The sequence below is a fragment of the Cheilinus undulatus genome, linkage group 22, assembly GCF_018320785.1.
Source record: "Cheilinus undulatus linkage group 22, ASM1832078v1, whole genome shotgun sequence".
Classification (NCBI taxonomy): Eukaryota; Metazoa; Chordata; class Actinopteri; order Labriformes; family Labridae; genus Cheilinus; species Cheilinus undulatus.
In genome coordinates, this window is record NC_054886.1 from 17,979,016 (window position 1) to 17,992,074 (window position 13,059).

Genomic DNA, 13,059 nt, shown 5'->3' on the forward strand with positions numbered 1-13,059 from the left:
AGCAATAATGTGCCTTGAAGAGAAGCCCTTGGCTAAAAGTTCCTGATTCTTTTGGTCAAAATGGGCCTTCTGTTACATTAACAAAAAAAAAAAATCTTCAGGAGGTACTGTGCAGTTTCAGCATAGTGATCAGTGGATGAAACGGTCCAGTGAACAATTTTCCACTGGTCCACTACCTGTGTTCTTTAAGATTTGACATCAAAGGTCCTCAGATCCACAATCCCTTGTGAAGTACCACCAGTTCAAGTTATTTTTGGCAAAAACACAGCTTTAGAGTAAAATACATTTTATCATATTCTGTTCCCGTATATTTTATCCCCACAGCTTTCAACCAGAAAAGTGGTCACATTACTAATAGCAACATTCAGCCCGAAGGGAAAGTAGCAGCTCATAAATATCCATCCACCATTTTTTTTGTACAGTGGGTCAAGAGGCCCACACCCCCAGGGGGAAAGCAGGACAGCTCACAATTCAACATGAAACATAACTCATGCTATGCTACGTGGGGAGAAAGTTCATGCAATACATAAATTTAGGGTCATATGTTACACTTTCAGCAGGGGTCACACCCGATAATAGCCCAATTGCGATTCAGGACTAGCAGGCCTTATCTGTAAAAGTTCTCAGCAGAGCAGCACACTGCTCCTGGCCTTCCTCTGTAAGCGGTTCACGTTCCTTGTTTGTTTTATCTATCGCCATTCAGCTATTTGAGTTTGACACTAGGTTCATGACCACTTCAATTCACCTCCTGGTATCTGATGATTCCGTCTCTCACATTCACTCTAATATATTCTGAGGAGAGAGGGGGTACGTGTTGGGGAGAAGACACATCCTGTCTGATTGCAAGGTCTTCCCTGATGAATCACGGACACAACGGACTTTATTAAAGAGCTCTCTCCATCTCACTGGTGTGATTAATCAGAAAGGGAGTGTTGTTAACAAAGAAAGTCAATGCAGGTCATTGGACGCCTCAAAATCATGTATTTATTCTGTTGATGACAAGACTTCAGCATAATGGGGTGACATGCCAAAGTAAATTTAAAGTAAATTTATCTTTGTCTCCCTTTTCAGTTGTCGTAGGAAAATTACAGTTGGAAAGATGAGGTTGTTTTGTTAAACAGAACACAACTGATTTTCCCTTCAATTACCTAAATGGTGGAGGAAAATGGAGATGAAAAACAGATTTGCTGACAAAAATTCCTGTCTAGCCGCAAGCATTTCATCGCTTTTCGCAGATACCTCCACCGGTCAACAAGGGTAAAGCTATACCTGAAGGACAGCGGGGGCAGAGAGGGGAAGAAAAATTGAGAGAATGAAATAAATATCTATTTAAAAATAGCCTCTCAGCATGGCAAGGAAGGATTTGAAGATATTATCCTCAAAGGCTGCTGTGAGTGAGGCCGGGAGAAGGGAAGGCTGTCTACAGTGAAATATGAAAGGCACATACTCCCTGACAGCCTATGGCTTTTCCTGATACTGCCAACACCAGCCCACTGGAGTGATCCATAGACTCTTTGTGGAGACTTGTGATATAAATGCTGAGGGCGAGATGTTGAAGATCCTCAGCTCGCCGCCGCCCTTCCCTCCCTCGTCATCCTTTGCCATCGCCTCTTCGTCGCATGGGGGGAATTTGTTATGTTCCCTCTCGTACGCCTGCCTCGGAAATATCAGGACGGCAGACGGGGGACAAGTCAACTGACTTGTCCTTGTCCCTTTTCAATTTGACAAGGCAAGCAGCCTTGGGGACTCTCCAGTCTATTTTCAAATTGACCATTTATAATCAGTTTTCTAAAGGAGAGAGAAGAGGTGTCGAGAGGAGTCGAGCCAGCTGTGTTGTTGTGAAAGGTAGAGAGTTGGGGGTTGGGAGATGATAATACAGCGGCATGTTGTCAGATGTGTCAGCAGGTAAGATGAATGAAGAATAGGGAGTTGAAGCATAAAAGGGAATGCACGATGGGGAATTGACCTCTATTCAAAAAAGAAAAGCAAGGAAAAAAAGGGAAGAAATCCATATCCTGTAGAATATAAACAAATACAGCCTCACTTTGAAGTATGCTCCACCTCCAAATGAACCCAAATTGGAGGAGAAAGTTGTGTTGACAGTCGCTGAAACCTTCAAGAACGAAGAGGCACCCATTGTCCATTTTTTGACACCAACGTGGCTGCATATATCAGCACCTGCAAGGTCAGGCCGACTCGGGCGTGGCAAGCGTGGCGAGGGCCCCAGCCCAGGAGGCGTTACAGCATTCTGTCACACTGCTTGCTCCAACGCCGCCACACGATGACATTTCCACAAGATGGCTCTTCTGAATTATGCGGCCCAGCGGAAGGGTAAGAAGGGAAAGGGGGGAAAAAAAGCTCATTTTCTGGGTGTCTGCTTCCGACCTGAAACCGCCACTTGTTTTCATCAGCGCCTTTTGCCGCTTATGCAAAACGGCGCATGGGGTAATAGGGGAACAATCAAGCCAGCCTGCTGCTCCCGTTCTCTCTCTCTTCAGGGTGGAACGACATGGTGTCACCTCTACACTGGCCCCCATCCTCCCTAAATTAATCCCAATTTGGCCATCAAGCACAGGGCCGTCCGAAGGGGCAGGCAGGGAGTAATTGACATTCTCAGGTGCATGAGTTTTGTTTATGTAGTAACGCTGAGCCAAGGCCTTTCACCATGGATGACAGCGGACCCGGTTTGCATACACCACTTGATTCGGGAGCCGTGCATGAGTGACTGCTCAGCAGCCCGTGGCCCTGTGGCATTTCAGCAGAGGACATTTCAGCAAAGATCGCCTCAGGTGTCAAGTGGCTTGGAAGGTGCAGGCGGCGGTGGGAGGTCGTTTGTCCCGGGCATTGATTCTAGCATGACCCCATCGCTCTCTCTAACTATTGATCCATCCCCCAAGACCCCTGCACAATGCCCACACCACACATGGGAATTAGAGTTCAATGTGCCCTACCCTTAAACAAAGGAATGGCAAATTTTCAATAGGACATCACATATCAGTATATAAAATCTAGGCCACTTGCCTCTGAGGTCATTCCAGTGATACGCAGAGTCCATTTTGGTTATTGGGATTCCATGAATGCTGGAAGTTTATAGACATGAGAGCATGCTGGGAATAGAGGATGTCCGTAAACCTTTACATGTGGGGGTTCTTTGTGTGTGTGTGTGTGTGTGTGTGTGTGTGTGTGTGGGGGGGGGGTGTGTGTGTGTGTGTGTGTGTGTGTGTGTGTTGGAGCTCATTCATGAAATACCTAATCCTTAATGCTTTCCTAGGCAGATCTCCCATGCCTTTTAGCATGTCACCCAGGCCATGAATCACCATTACAGCACCTACATTTTTACCTGGGCACCTCTGAGGCTTTTTCATTAGGGTAAAAGGGACCCTAGGCAGAGTTGTTGAGGGGGTTGGCTGTGTTTGTGACAGGGAGGGTCAGGGATTTGGGTAGGGTGGGTTAATTACAATAACAATGGGGGCGGCCAAAAAAAACAGAACGTGCGCTATGGCAAGGCCGAGTTGCTCTCATTTGTTTCAATAAGGTAAATTGATTCCAATGTCCTTTGGTGCCATTTGCATCGCATCCATTTAGTGAGCGCTCCTCTCATCCCACTCCACTCCCACCCTTCACCACCTCCTCCAACTCCCCCTCAATTCACTTCACATGTGCAAGGCAAGACAGCATCAATGCTGGAGCATTGATTTCTGGACACATGAAAACACTCATAACCACGTCCACACTAATTCACAAATTCCACCTGAGACTAAATGTGCATCTATCATACATACATGTGCTATTTTTTTTTTATTTCCTCCTTCAAGAGCTGAAAACATTCACTTTGGCCTACTTTATTTTTATCAAACTATCACTGTTTGGGAAATTCAAAGGCTGTATTTAACCTTGTTATAATAAAATGAAAGTCTAACTTGTATCCTTTGTTTTTCTACATAAAAGACTGAAGGCTCCTGTGCAACTATAATTACCCACAGAGCTCTGTAGACTTTGTCACATTTCCTAAACTTCAGCTTTGACTGACATGTTTGCTTCTTAATGAGCATCACTTATTATTTTTTTTGTCTCACCCATCAAAATTCTGTCAATTCTACTTAAGATTTCAATTTGTTTACTGTAAAATCTTGCAATCCCTGTGAAATCACTGTTATGATTTCAACATAAAACGAATAAATCCACTTTGCATTCCCCATCTTCAGTCACACAAATTCCCTCAGAGGGTTCCCTCATTATCCCTATTTTAGCCACTGTTCTAAATAATGGCAGTTCTTAAAGTCTTTACGTGGTTTTAGATAAATTCTTATCATTTTATACATTCAAAGTAACCTGACATGCCAGATGGAGTGTTTTGGATCTCCATTGCATGGATATATTTCACATTCATCAGGGAAAGTTTCCATAGAAAGCATTTGGGAAGGGCAGGACTATTCAAAAATTCTTAGAAGGTGATTGGAGGAACAGTCTGTCTGTTGCATTTATGATGGGCCAATCAGAGCAACAAGACAAAATGTTGTACGCACGTGCTTGACAGGCTACCGCTGCCATAGATTATTAATGCCGAAACCTCTCTGTATGTAAAACTGATTCCAAGGCTGGTCAGGAGATGTGCAAGAACATCTTATCTGCCAAGACAAGCTTTCGGTCTGGCTCTTTGCTCTTTTTTAAAAAAGAAATGTGGTCTAGTTCCAATTAAATTGCTACTTTCCTACAGCTACATCCAAGCTAATGGCTACCACGTCAGTAGCCATTGGATACACTGGCAAATCCCACCCAAAACAATAGCAAACCCATGCTGAAGCAGACAGGGAGAAGAGCAAATACATCTTTTCAGTCATGAAAAGCTCTCTGCCCCTGTTTTAATAATGTCAAGTTCTGGCAAAACTACTGCTGTGGCTAAGTACAAGCTAATCACTCAGCAGCTATTGTAAACAACCACTAAAACCCTTTATGACCGTAACTCTCTCAAACTCAAGCAAAAACATCTTTCACATTACGTGATCCAGCTCTAGTAAAACTGATGCTATGCTAAGGCCACATCCGAGGTGCTTGAGGTAATCACCATACTGGAGGCAGCTATTGCAAACTGCTTTCAGTACAACTAAAACTCGCCCATAGCTACTGCCTCGTTCTCCTAAAATGGTGCTGATTGGTCCAAACAGTGTTCAGTATTATTGATTGGAGCTTTTAAAGATGGATATGCTTGATGACAGAGATGAAGTCTAGCAAGTCCATCTGCTTTTTAAGGTTAAATTTAAAGATCATTCTAAAGACAATACTGACTTACTTTGAATGAAAGATTTTTACGTAGTGGGTTTCATTCAATCCTTTAGAAACTGTTTAGTGTTGTAAAACTCTGTTTTGGCCACTAATTTGGATCATTGCATTTTAAGTCATTTTGCTAAAAAAAAAAAAAAAAATGACAGTCATCATCTAATTTTTTTTTAATAAAATCCAGATCACGATATTATTGTTGAGTAATGAAAAATCCTATTGACTGCCAGTTATATATACACTATTTAGGAGAAAATGTATAAAAAACAGTAAATACATAATATTTTGGATCACAGTGCAGTTTCTCTCACTAATTTGGGATCAGTAGGATCTGTTAAGTTTAAAATCTCAGCCTTGTTTTGAACACTTTTTTTTTTTTTTTTTTTTTGCCAAAAATGATGTAAAGGTGCTGTTTCTGCAGAAAATACAGCACTGGATTGGTGATTTAGAGCAGATGTTTTGGCTGTCAGCCAGTTGGTCAGTTGTTTCAACTAAAACTTCTGAATTAATTTTCCTTTAAAAAATCCACACAAATTCCCTCAAATATTTAAGAAATAATTTATGAACATATTTTTAAAGTTTTTCCATAAAATGTGTCCCATTTTCTTAACATATTCTCAGAATACAATCATTAAGCCTTAACATTCAAAAAAAAAAAAAAAAAATCTAAAAAAGTTCATATATATAATCCACAATTTTTTTTCAAGGTAATTCAAGGAAATTGAAAGACAAACAAAACAAACAAACTATCCATTTTTTCACCCCCCCCCCCCCCCCCCCCATCCCAATCAAATTACCCAAAATTTAGAAATACTTTTCCCAGATTTCCATGAAAATACGTAACATTTTCAAAGCCCCCCCCAAAAAAAGGAATTCAATTCCAATTTCCCATAGTTACAAACACATTTTCCAAAATATCAAAAAAAATTCCATTAAATTGTTGAAACTTTTCTGATCAAATTCCCTAATCAAACCCTCCAAAATTTACAGATAAATTTCCCAGATTTCCATAACTAAAGTTTTCAAAGCCAAAAAGAATCAAATTTCCCAAAATTACAAATACATTTCCCAAATATCCATGATACTAACCAGTTTTTAAAACTGTCCTACCTCCCAAAAAAATCAGATTTCCCAAAAGCCCCCCCACCCCCATTTCCCAGTATTAGAAATATGTTTCCCAATTCCCTCTAATTTCTATGAAAGCTCCTGAGAATTTCACCACAAACTCAAACTATTTAAACCTCAGTGTACATTCCAGGCAACTATCTAAAAGAATTCTGATAACAGAAACTATTAGTATGTTGAACCAGAGCCGAAACATAATGTCCTCACATGTACATGCAGGGTCTTTGGAGGTTAATGAAAGTACGGGTCCTCAGTCCCTGCATGGCACTGTTATTCTGGGGGTTATGGGCTGACAAGTTTAGGAACCCCTGAACTATGTTGATGAGATTTCAGTGTTTCATAACCACCATTTATTTTCAGTTAATTTTTCAAAATAACTGATAATCTGTCATACATCAACACTTTATCCGTTTCATTAGAACATGCCAGTGTGGCATACCAGTCAATCTCAGCAACACTGTTTCCTGACTTGGCTGTTCGGCAGGATCAGTGAATGTAGGACTAACCACTAACTCTTGGTCTTGGTCCGGGTGGCCTTCATTTTTGTCTTCCTTCCTGGCTCAGACCCCCTTTTGGGTACAACACACTCTCTAGCTTTAACACACACAAACTGACACTCCCATCATCAGTCAGCGTCAGGGCAGATAGCAGCGGCCGTCAGGCAGATGAGTGACGACTGGCCGTGTTACCTGAGCGCCTGCATGACAATGGGCCTGCGGGCTGAGATAGAGACAAAAGCTGCTGCTCTGCCGCACACATGCATGACACAACACACCAGCTGATCATTGTTTTCTGTAAAATTAGCTGCCAACTGGAGACATGTAAAAGATGCACCACACAAAAAGAACAAACACACACACGTAATTGAATATGTTTGCTACAAAACTTTTCAAAAACCACAATTAGAGCAATATTCTGACATGAGGTGTGATCACACACGCAGAGCAGTCACAATACTGTCTGCATTGATCCAAACCAGTTAAAATCATACCACTGGAGATCCATATGATTGGGAACAAAACAGAAACCACACAAGAATGTTTCTAATCTTGCAGCTTTAGCACATCCTTCACCACTTTCTTCAAGATGACAACACTCCAAGGGGCTTATTCCTCACTTTATACTAACTTTAAAAGCTGAGTGAAATTGCTACCCAAGTATCCTAAACACCTACTTGAATCAGCAACAAGCAAATCCTATTAAATCCTGTTAATTGGGCCTCATTCAAGCAAATCCTGACTGCTCGTGAACAATATAAAAATATAGATTTTAATGACTTCAGGGAGGCGGAAAGACCTTGCATATTAGACTCATCAATAGCTTTTTCCCTGTGCATGCTAAAAGTGTGGGATGGTTGCAGGCCAAGAGGGTGCACTTGCTTTCTAAAACCTCAGTTCACAGGTTTAAAAAAGCTCACATCATGCCTGAAGCTTTCATTGGACTCCACGGCACACAAAAAGAGTCGCTCAAACATACACAGTCTTAGTACAGCACAAGATTTATAACAATAAAAGTCTCCCCAAAAGGCATTGAAACGCAGCAACCGTTTTGCAAGCTGCCTTGAACTCTGCCTGATCTGCTATTTGTTACCTCGAGCACTTGGCAAAACAAAAACGGCTACAGCCCAAACACTTGAAAGGGCTTATTGCTCATGTTGTGTGCTAGTTTGTGCATCTGTCTGGCTGAAGCAAACCATCACAGTTGTGTTTACAAGACACAAACCAAAAAACCTTGATCCAATTTGGATCACAGGTTATCAGCTGAAGCATAAATACATGATTTTGTAATACCTCCAGGTAATTATTAAATACGCCCCTACAAACCCCCTGTAGAGGGTTTGTGTTGCATCTGGAAACACTGTGAGCACAACAATGAGTCACAGGTTTGGGCACTAAAGGATGATGATTATGTTAATCCAACAATGCCAAAGCTTCATTGTGTGTCAGATTTTTTTGTTGCAAACTCGTGACCTTATTAACCTTCTTAATCCTCAACTGGCTTCTAATGATAAGGGGCTTACACACAAGCATGCGCATGCACCCAAACACTTTCACTTTGATGCCAGGCAAACACTTTAGGAGCTGTATCCACCTGTTTTATCCCGCACACCTGAGGTTTCCCTTCATAATATCAGCAGAGGCCCTCGAGTCTTCCGAGACAATTAACGCTCTCCCTTAGATCAACATTGAGAAAAAAAAGAAGGTTGATGGTGGCATTTGGAGCAGAGGTCTCTCCCAGTGTAGGCACACGAGAAAGCAGGTTTGATTGGTATTAAGTGGTGAGATTAAAAAGCCATCTCATAAGTCAGGTCAGCCGCTGTTCATTTGAATGCATTACCAGGGTCCGAGGCTAGATAATTCTCTCATTAGCGCCACTCAAACCCTGAGTGACAACACGGGTGAGAAGGGAGCATGTCGTACAACACTTAGAGTTAATTAGTCCGCGCGCACTGTTGCTCTGCGTCCTATCTGTCCGCTCTCTCTTGAAATGGCCTGAACCTAAGGCGCCTGCAGTTAATCAAAGATGAGCTGTAGAGTTTTACAAAGGGGATCCACTTGTTGTTTGAGGAAATACCAAAAAGACCTCTTTATTTCAAACTCCAGGAAAGAGTGCACCCAGAGCTGTAAATGGGTCAGTGATGTGGCATGTACAACACAAGCTGCTTTTCTCCCTTTATGGGTCTAGAGCCAAACAACTTTTTAAAATCTGTTTAAAAAGTTATTTGGTTTAAACTTGCTGTGCAGCTCATGATTATAGGGCAGTTTTTGGAGATGAAATGTATGGCTGCTGAATCAGCTGAGGCAGACGATTGGAGATTTTTTGCACTTGTTCAGCCACTGAAAGAGACATGGATGAGGAAATGAACCTAAGTAAATGCTCAGAAAACAGTCAAATTAATCACAGGGTCATATCAGTGGGTATGATATAAAGCTGGATGCTTGGTAGAGTGTGGCTAAAGCTAGCAGCTAGCTCGGCCAGCCTTCGTTCCTCCTTGCAGATAATTATCGTCCTTGATGTTGTGACAACCCCTACTATTCAGTTTCCACTCTGCCAGATTTCCTCCATGCATTGTGTCTCAGAACTGTGTCCTTTTCCAGGTGTTTAGAGTTGGCAGTTAGGTGGAGCAGTGAGGGGTTGTCAGCTGATTCCTGCTCAGTTGAGCAGGGCCTTCTGATAGGCATATAAGCCAGTCTGATCCTTCTATTGTTTGATTTGATGCATATTTCACCTCAATCACACCACACATACACTCATCTATGTATTTCAGACATAACTGATATCTCATATTTACATAGCACATTGATTATTTAATATGTTTGATCATTTTTGTTTTATAAACAATATTTTTTTACACCTTGAACTTGCGTATGGTTTCCCTTTTTGTTACCTCCCTGTGCCAGGTGGTAATATTTGGGGGCTCATCCGGTAACCTCACCACTCTGGTTAAGTAGTTATACACTACTAAAAACCTAAACAGCCTACCTACATCTTTATTTCCATTTTCTAGTTCAAGATATGGCCATACTGCACTGTTCCTAGATGCGCTAAATGCTGAGCTACTCATGTTTATGTCAGGCAAAGTGCCAGGCAAAGCTGTAGCAAGAAGGCAGCGGGCATTGACTTGGGCTACAGCAATATTAATGGTGGCAGGCTTTTGTATTGTTTTAAAAGAGCATTTAATCTGGATTTCGGGCCAGTGTTTGTAAAAATGATAGATAATTAGTTATGTTAGATAATTAGACTATGACTTTTTTGTACATAGTTGTTCTCTCATCTTTTGGGGACCAAGAAGTGTAAAAATAATCATTCTGAGACAAAAAGTCTTCAAAATATTCCCATTTATAGTGTAAAAAATTCCTTTCACTTTTTAAATTGTCTGATTATGAGCCATCATTCAAAGCATTTCCTGTCTGTAGTGACACAGAGGGCTCCCAGACTATTTTTTTTCTCCATTATGCGCCACTAATGCTCTCTCCTCCAGAGTCTAAGTGTTTGCTCATGCCTTGTTTGGCAAAGCATGCTGTGACAATGGAACAGCCTACCGTTAGCTGTCACAGCAAATGTGACATCTGCTTAGGGAATTCAATATGGTGGCTAATGCTAAGCTAGCAGAAAAAAAAAAAAAAAAAACGATAAAAATTGACTAAAATTTGTTAGACAGAGTTGAGTATTGGCATTGCTGTTGTGTATTTAATCTTATAGACCCAAGAGTGTCACCCACTTTCCAGGTTAAACAGAGGGCTCAAAAGTTATTCGACTTTGTACAGCCTGCACCTCTTATTGTTGTGTAAAACGTTGGTCTCAGAAGGTCACCTGTCTTTTAATCTCACCCTGTCTAATTTGACATCCAAATCTAGCTGTTTAGCCGGCTAATATGCCTGTAATCATTTTTAGGAGATTCGCAGTTGCCTAGCATATAACTCGCACTGCTCATAGTGTCACAGACACACCAAAACACAAAGGTTCAGGTTAGGATTAAATGTTTTTTATTATGTGAGCAAAACTAAGGACTAACATAAAGATACACAAGGGGATAACAGTGAAAATAATCTGATGGAGCTGATGGCAGTTTACTGTATATTTTCTGCTATTGCATGTGCCAAACAGGGCCCAAATTTTGTTCATTCAAAGGACAGGAAAAACTGTCAAACTGTGTCCTTTTTAAAAGGCACCAAAAAGGACAATTTCTCAATAAGCACTTACTCTCAAATGAGTACTTTGAAAAAGTTCCCTCACTTTGTCAAATTTGTCCATTTTGCTCATTTTAAGGTACCAAAGAGGGCACTTTTTTCATTTTGAGGGAACTATATCAAATGTTCTCTACTTACATGATGCACCAGGGCACCTCACCATGGTGATCAACCAACAAGGCATCCAAAAGGGCATTTCAGTTAGGACCACTTTGTCAAGAACCACACATGATTTGCAGCTATTTCTTCATTAGCAGTTATTAATTTGCACTTATTGCTGTCATTTATGTTATGGGGAGAGAAGCAGCAAAACCCAGAGACAAGTCAGAAGCAGAATAAAGGAGGAGCTGGGGTGGAGGAGGGTTGCAAGAGCAGTTTTCAAAAAGAGTGGCAGGGTATAGCTAGGCAAGTGAGTTCCAACAAGGCGGCATGAGAGTGATTTGCCAATAGTTTGATTAGAGAAAATCCACTGGCTGTCAGCTGATGAAGGCTGGAGTGAGATCAGCTGATCTCAAGTATGGCAGCACTTGACTTTGTGGCCTGCCTGAACTAATGCGTTACGCTCAATTTTTGCAGGATTTATTTCAACATTAGGGCACCTGGAAGGGCTATCATTTGAGTGTATTGAGAGTATTGCTACTGTGAGTGCTTATGATAAATAACAAAATTGCAAGCCTTAATGATATCAAAATTAACCCTTAATGTATGATACGATACGATACTTCTATTTTGTCCCTCTCAAGGAACCACAAATTGAAGTGGCGTTTTGTATTTTCTTCTCTGAGTTCAGACAGGTAAAACCCACAGATAACAATTTTTGGTCTCCAAAGCTTTAAAGAAGATTTAGAGCAGATTAATTTGCCTCTTTTTCTTTGTCAATGGCACCCTGTTTGCATGTTGGGAGCATGAGGTTATATCCACGTCATTAGTCTCTCTGCTTGGATCCAGGCCTGATACCTACACCGCCATCACAGTTAAACTCACTCTGGATCTAAAGGTTCCATAAATTGTCTCTTTCTCTTCTCTCACTTTATGTTCACTCACTCGCACTACTTCTACTGTTCCCATGAGACCCGGCGCTCGGCTCATTGGCCACCACACATGCACAAGCAGGGGGTTCTCTCTCTCCCGCCACCACCGCTGGGCTTACCCACCACAATCGCACACACCCTGAATACCAATCTCTGCATGCCCCCCGCCAACCAAGCACATAGGGTTAGCTGAATATTCTAGGAGCTTTCAATTTTTCAGGCAGGTCTGCGAACCCCCTCCCATCACGCGGCGCCATCACACTCAAGGGAGTACGATTTTCAACAGTCGTTAGCGGGGTCATCTGCAGTCCCCGAGGGAGGGACTTGAAAGAAAAAGATTTGAATTGCCTTTTCTCTCTTTTTATTCTCTTTTCATCTCCCCTGCTTTAGCTCTCTGTATGGCTCCGTCATAATTCCACTTCCCTGTCTTCAAGGCCTTCGAAATATTCATCTCCCACCCTCTCAATCTTGTCTCTGCCGCCAAATTCGTCAATCAAAGACGAGGTCTTCCAAAGCGCTTTTTATAGCGCCGATGTCACGCTTCTTACGCCACTGTCAAAAAGTGGTGACAGAGCCGCTGGTTACGCCACGGTAAGGCATTTATCCACTTGTAAAATGTACTGTAGTGGATCAAATACAGGATGTGAAGAAAATGGCTTCCAGCTGAAAGAGAGAAAAAGAGAAGGAGGGGGTGGTGGGAAATGAGAAAACATTTCTTCTTCTAACTCTTTTGCACTAATATGAATTCCCAGTGAAATGTCTGGCGAAGTAGGTCAATGGGATTTAGAAAGTTTGTGCTGTTTTTTTTCTCCCTCTCTCTCCTTTTCCTCTCTTGTCAATGGAAAATGAGCAATGCGATTAGGAGAGGAAGATGATGAGCTACTGAGTGAAAAAAGAGCGAGTGAAAGAAAGAAAAAGACAGGCGGAGGGGTGGT